The following is a 6,744-nucleotide window of genomic DNA, read 5'->3' as shown; positions in this document are numbered from 1 at the left end:
AACATCCCACGTCACAGCAGTGCCTTCATCACCATCACCTGTGACTCATCATTATCACCATGGACCGAATGTCTGTGCCACCCTCCCCCACCCCATATGTTGAAGCCCGATGCCCCATGTGATGGCTTTCGTGGGCAGAGCCTTTGGGAGGTGACAGGTCATGAAGACAGAGCCTCCTTGGTGGGGTCAGGGCCCTTATATAGGGGGCTCCAGAGAGCTCCCTTCCCCCTTCTGCCGTGGGAGGACACAGAAAGAAGACGGGCATCCGTGGACCGGGAAGCGGGCTCTCACCAGACGCCCATCTGCTGTGACCCTTGATCTTGGACTTGCCAGCCTCGAGACCTGTGAGAAACAAAGGCTTGTTTAAGCTGCCCAGCCTGTGTGATTTTGCCATAGCATCCCGACTGAAGGCACACTCAGAGTCCACAGTTGACGTTAGGGGGTGTTCTTGCTGGTGGACATTCCATGGGTGTGGACAAACGTATACACGTGGACCCGTCCATTGCGGTATCGTACAGAATGGTCTCACTGCCCCCATCCCGCCAAATCCCCTGCGGCACCTGTTCGTTCCCCCTCCCTCTCGTCCTTGGTGGCCCCTGACATTTTACTGTCTCCATAGCTGTGCCTTTTCCACAATGTCATAGAGTTGGAATCCTGTAGACGGTAGCCTTTCCAGATTGCCTGATTTCACTCAGTAATACGCACTTAAGGTTCCTTCATATCGTTTCAGGGCTGGGCAGCTCTTTTCTTTTTAGTGCTGAACATCATTCCATCATCTGCACAGACCACAGTTTATTCACCCCTCAGCTACCGGAGGATACCTGGCTGCTCCCAGGGTGTGCGTGGGTTCACGTAAGGGTTTTATAGCTTGTCACAGCTTTTCCTTACGTGTTCTCTCGACCCCTTCGAAGCCGGCCAGAAGGAACACATAGTGAAAAAGGCAAGAGCATGGAGAGCTTGGCCATGGATCTCTGAGCTGTGTGACTTAGGGCAATTCACTCACCTCTCTGGGCGTCTGTTCCCTTTTCTGTAAAATGTGGGGGAAGGGATTCCTCCATTGGAATGGGTGAGAGGTCAGAGCGGCCGGGGACGCGGGGAGTCTGAGCACACCCAGCCCGCAGCAGGCACGCTGTCATCGTCCCATAACCATCCTGCTAGACAGACAAGGGAAGCTGTTGAGAGATGAGATCCAGTGATTCACTGAGGTGCCGGGGTGCTGACAGCCAGCCCTCTCCCCGTGTGCGCCTCTGAAACGCCAATGCCTCCAGCCTAAGCTTTACGGGTACGGACTTCAGATATTAAATGCCACATTCTGCTTTCTGCTGCACGACCTCCCCCCTGCACCGTATGCACATACACACGCAACTCCTAAAGTGCTGAAAACAAACACACGCAAGCAGAGATCATTCTAATAACAACAAAGCCTGGCTCCCGGGGAGCTAGCAGGTTCCCTTCCCCCTCCAGGCATCCCTCGGTTATCTGGCTCTGCTCCTGAGTTATGCGCCCTCTCCCATCCTGGGATTCGCTGAGGCTGTCCGTCAGCGTCTGGCATTTCAAGGCATGTTCTACCAAGGCAAGGTGAGGATGCCCGAAGTGTCACAGCGATGCCTTGCCCCCACTGCCCAGGTCAAGGGTGAGCCACACGATTTAGACTGCACCCGGCTCCTGTCTCCAAATTCTGTCCTCCCCCGGTGTCTGCGGCCACCACCTCCTCCTGCCTCCTCCCTCCCTCCTCTTCCTCTCCTGCCCTCCTCCTCCCTTTTCCTCTCCACCTCCTCCTGCCTCCTCCCTCCTCTTCCTCCCCCTCCCTCCCTCTCCTTCCTCCTCCTTCCCTTCTTTCCCTCCTTCCTGTCCTCCTCTCTCCTCTACCTCCTCCTTCCTCTCCCACTCCTCCCTCCCCCACTTACCCTGTGTCTTGCCCTCCATGCACCTGCATTCCCCCCTGCATAGCTTCCAGCTGTGACCTCATCGACACACTTCTCCGCCAGCCTTCCAGGCCTTGTGGGGTCACCAGCTTGCACACTCAACGCCCTCTCTCAGCCAGACTTCCTCTCTGTCAATTCGCCTTGGTCCTTCTCCTCCTTCCTGCTTTTGCGGGTGTCTCTCCCATCCCAGAAATGCCCTCCCGCACCCCAAATTGGCCCAGTGGCTAGCAGGTGGGAAGGGTGGGGCGCTCGAAGAGACTCCTCTATCAGAGCGGGGATGGGCCAACACCGCAAAGGTCCCTGGCAAGGAGCAGCGGACTCAAGAGGCATCACTTCAAGGCACAGAGGGGACCGGCACTGGGTCTAAAGCTGGACATGCGGAGGGTGGGCGGAGTCGTGCCCGCTCAGAGCTCTGCCGGCGTCAGGCGAACCCAGATGCTAACGCGAAATTTACACGCGGCTGCAGTGACGCCCCAGGGACAACCGGGCGCCGTTTGGGTCACGGTTTGAACAGCCCCCTTGCACACGGGAACCAGCCGGCGTCTTCCAAGTAAACTTACTACCATCTTTCAACACAGAGCAGGGAGGCAGAAGATCACAGCCACCCTCACCGGGGAGAAAGCCTGTTTTCTCGAGACAGTGGGTGGCTGAGCCCAAGAAGGGGCTCGCGGTCTCTGTGACTGGGGAGCCGGATGGCAAGAGGCTGCTGTTTAGCCGTGTAGTGCACGACCCGCACGCCTTTAAAAAAGCAGTATAATTTCTATCATACGCGGAGCTCCAGAAATCCTGCCACCTTCTCCTTTCGTGCACCTTCCACCTTCTCCTTGAACCGTGAACGTTGATGGCAGGTGGTTATTCGGCAGCTGCACCTACTGCCTCGTGGATGTAGGATCGTTTAAGAGGCGAAGAACTGAAAAGGTCTGCGTGTGTTTTTGCCAAAACAGAAGTTTCAGCCTGTGAGCCCTTTTCCAGGACAGCCGTGGAGCATTTGACAACGTTTCCCGTTTGCTGGGCAGCCTCTGCCTAGAGTAAGTGCCAGTAACTGTTGGGACTGAGTCCTGGGTTTCCGCCGCTAACTGGGGGACGAGGCCTGTGGTCATGGCAGGAGAGACGGGGTGTTTCTGAAGCCCGAGGTGACATCTATCCGTTGAGCTTACAATCCCGGAGCGTGGATTCTGTGCCAGGCACAGCAGTGAGGCGTGGGGTGCATTGGGTGCACGAGGCAGACCAGGTCTCCCCCTGCTCTCCGGCTGCTTGTATCCTGGCAGGGGGGGAATCCTGTCGGGTAGGGGGAAGCGAATCAGGATGGGGGTGGGGTGAAGGACGGGAGAAAGCAGATGGGAGGAGGCCTCAGAGAAGGAGGCAAGGCAGCAAGGAACTGAGGACAGGGGACACAAGCAAAAGGGACAGCACGTGCAAAGGCCCTGTGGAGGGTCCAGGTTGGACTGGCGCTGGGAGTCCCCGGTGTGGACACTCATGTGCAAAGGCCGGGGTCCAGCAGGGGAATGTTCTTTGCTTTCATGGGATTCCTAAAGGGTGAAAAGCACCCAGGGCCAGCCACGCTCAGACTCCTTTGGGGGCACAAGTCTGCACCCCGGACTCCATTCAGTCCTTTAGAGGACCCCTGGGGCCTCCCTCGGTTACTGCCACCGTGAGACCCCGCCGTCACTTTGAGGCTCTGCTCAACGCTGCCCTGCACGGTGACCCCAGTCTGGCTTATTCCCTGGGGCTCACCCCACAGGTGAGAACCAGTCACTGCCTCTCTCTTTCTCTCCCTGCCCTTGTCCACACAATCAAGCCCTGTCTGCACCTCCCAGAGAATAGTCCGCTTTTCACAGGCTCCGATAATGAGTCATTTACCCCACAGGGTTAATGGCAGGGTTTCCCGCTGGTGATATAAAAAGGTAAAATTTCAGGGGCGCCTGGGTGGCGCAGTCGGTTAAGCGTCCGACTTCAGCCAGGTCACGATCTCGCGGTCCGGGAGTTCGAGCCCGGGCGTCAGGCTCTGGGCTGATGGCTCAGAGCCTGGAGCCTGTTTCCGATTCTGTGTCTCCCTCTCTCTCTGCCCCTCCCCCGTTCATGCTCTGTCTCTCTCTGTCCCAAAAATAAATAAACGTTGAAAAAAAACATTTAAAAAAAAAAAAAAGGTAAATTTTTTTTTGTATATATAGTTATAAAATTATGTATCTATTTGTTTCCATTTAGACTATTTTTATATGTATATAGAAGTTCCTAGTTTAACTTTTTAAGTCTCTTTTGACTTCCAAGGTCCTGACCCTAATTCCAGAGTGACGGGCTGAGAGATTCAGTCCTATCACTTGGCGGTTACAAGACCTGAGTCGATTACTTAAGGCCTCTAGACTGCGCTCACCTCCCGTGCAAAGCAGTGATATTAATAGTGCCCACCCCAAAAGAGGATTAGAGGAGCAGTCAGGGACCGATCGTCCAGCACATAGTACGCACACATTATATTTTCTCCTACACAGTAGGCAGGAAAATCTTGAAAAAGCCCTACATTCATTCATTCAACAAACATTCTTATGCACCTGTTACGTGCCAAGGTGTCACGCCAGGCACTGGGACTGCAGAGAGGAATTAGGCGGCCACCAAGGGCCTAGAGAGGTAGGACACGAGTGGCACACGTAAGGCTGCCCAACCAGCGTGGGCTCCGCCCAACCAGCGTTGGCTCCGCCCACCCGCCGGGGCACCGGGCTGACCCAGCTTCCGGTTCTCTGGGGGCGCTCGGGCCATGTGACCGGCTCTGGCCAATGAGCTGTGGAGGAAAGGGATCCATGGCTCTTGAAGGCTGGACCGCTTCATTCCCAGGGCAGGATCTCCCTGTCTTGCCCCTGGCGAGGTGGTAGGAGAGACAGCTCTTGAAAACTCAGGCTCCTGAGTGACTGGAGGAGCAGAGCTCCTGCCAACCTGGGACTGGCCCAACAGGAAGTCACTGAGACTTGGGATGGCTTCTCACTGGGGCTACACCAGCCTCACGTGACTGATACACCCATTAGGCAAATCAGTCACACAGCAACCTGGCTAAGGGCAACCACGCAGAACTTACAGAGAAGCATGTAATGAATTCCTTTGCGAAGAAACCTATGTATACCTTTAAATTTTTTTTAATGCTTATATATGTTTGAGAGAGAGAGGGAGAGGGAGAGAGAGGGAGAAATGGAATCTGAAGCCTGCAGGGCTCAGGCTCCGAGCTGTCAGCACAGAGCTGGATGTGGGGCTCGAACCCCACCATGAGATCATGAGCTGAGCCAGAGTTGGACGCTTAACCCACTGAGCCACCCAGGCGCCCCATATGCATATCTTTAACATCCTGTTTGGAAAACATCTATAGGATTCTACTGGATTTCTTGCATCTTTGTATGAATTGTGGCAATTAATTGTGGCTTGAATTATAAGGCAGAAAAGCTCCTTAGAGAATCAGCTTTTTTTTTTTTTTTTTTTTAATATAACGACCACAGGTAATGTGATTGAGCCCACGGCTGTTGACGATTATTTTTCAGAAACGTCCAGAACGCAAGGAGAAGGGACACCAGGGCCAAGTTGGTCCCCACATTGGGTCTTGCGACTCCTTCCCTGGAAAGGTGTTTGCTTTGTGGCACTTTCCTTCTTAACTTTTCAGAGTGACAGGCGTGTTTTTTCCCCATTTTTTGTTTTCATTTTGAAAAATGTCAAGCTTACAGGAAAGGTGCAAGACCAGTGCCCAGTGAATCCCCACGCACCATAGGTTAGAGATATTACCTCACTTGCCATTTGAGATGGGTCTCCCTTTCTCCCTCCCCCCCCCCTGCAGTTCACTGTGGTACAAGTTGCAGCAAGGATGACACGAACCCTAAACACGTTGACGTGTACCTTCCAGAAACGAGGACGTGTCCTTGCTTGGCCACATGGGGTGAGGACACTCGAGAATTTTAACCCCGATACGAGATTATTCTCGAACGTGCACTCCAGATTCACGTTTCCCCAGGGGCTCTCGAAACTTCCTCTGTTTGCTTTTGAAATTTCCTCCATTCACGATCAAGCACGGCCTGTGGTTCTCCGGCTTCTTTTGTCTTCCCACCAAGGATCGCCCTCCCCCCTGTTATCTCGCACTGTCCACGGTGCCACGTGGACTTCCACTCCCCAGAAAGGCCTCGCTCTGCAAAATGGGCTCCGAGAGGTTTCATCATGGACACACCTGCTGTCCCGGAAAACAGATAATTGCTAGGAGCCGGACGATGACGGATTTTTAAGCAGCACCACGGATTTTGCTCATCCCAAGGGTTCATCAGGTCCCAGGTAGATTTGGGAAGCCTGGGACCGCTCTTATCCCGGGTCCCTTGCCTTAAAACCTAAGGCGTCTCCTGAGCCCAAGGGGAGACTTTGAAAGGACCCTGGGACAAATATCTTGAAAACAGAGAAGGCCCAATCTCCTTTCGCTTGTGGCCTCTTTGAATTCTCTGTTGGGCCTCAAAGGCAGAAGCTGCAGACATGTTTAGGACTCTCCCTCTGGTTAAAGCCGATGCCGCCCGCACACCGTCCGGGACAAACGTTTTTCCGATGAGTCCCCTGAGATCCGCACCACGCCTTGGGCAGGAGGACAGCTGCCATGGGGAGACACAGTTTGTCCAACAGCCCCGGGGTGGGGGCGGGGTGGGGGGCAACACGTAAACTTCTAGCCACCGAGAGGCACAGACTTTCATTTGCTCAAAACCTCAGCGAATCTCTTGCTCCTGAGAAGTTTCAGAGACATTTTCTGTTTTCCCCGCAGATCGTGTTCTTGACACATTGCAAAGCTATGGGAAACGTTTTCCTTTTTCTTTTT

General features: G+C 54.2%; 1 long non-coding RNA gene across 1 annotated transcript in view; it reads right to left on the bottom strand.

Annotated features, from left to right (window-relative positions):
• Positions 1–21: 21 nt before the first annotated feature.
• The window catches only part of LOC147573303 (uncharacterized), a 367,858-nt gene continuing 361,135 nt past the window's right edge, over positions 22–6,744 (bottom strand). Inside the window, exons 11-12 of the long non-coding RNA XR_015244604.1 lie at positions 1,004–1,172; positions 22–342 (exon numbers count right to left, since the gene is read on the bottom strand). This is a non-coding gene — a long non-coding RNA (uncharacterized LOC147573303). The remainder of the gene's footprint in view (positions 343–1,003; positions 1,173–6,744) is intronic.

The sequence above is a fragment of the Puma concolor genome, chromosome E2 (genome assembly GCF_028749965.1).
Source record: "Puma concolor isolate L17-30 chromosome E2, mPumCon1.1.hap2, whole genome shotgun sequence".
In the NCBI taxonomy this organism is placed as follows: Eukaryota; Metazoa; Chordata; class Mammalia; order Carnivora; family Felidae; genus Puma; species Puma concolor.
The sequence above is the reverse complement of the archived record's forward strand: the minus strand, read 5'-3'. Positions and strand labels throughout refer to the sequence as shown.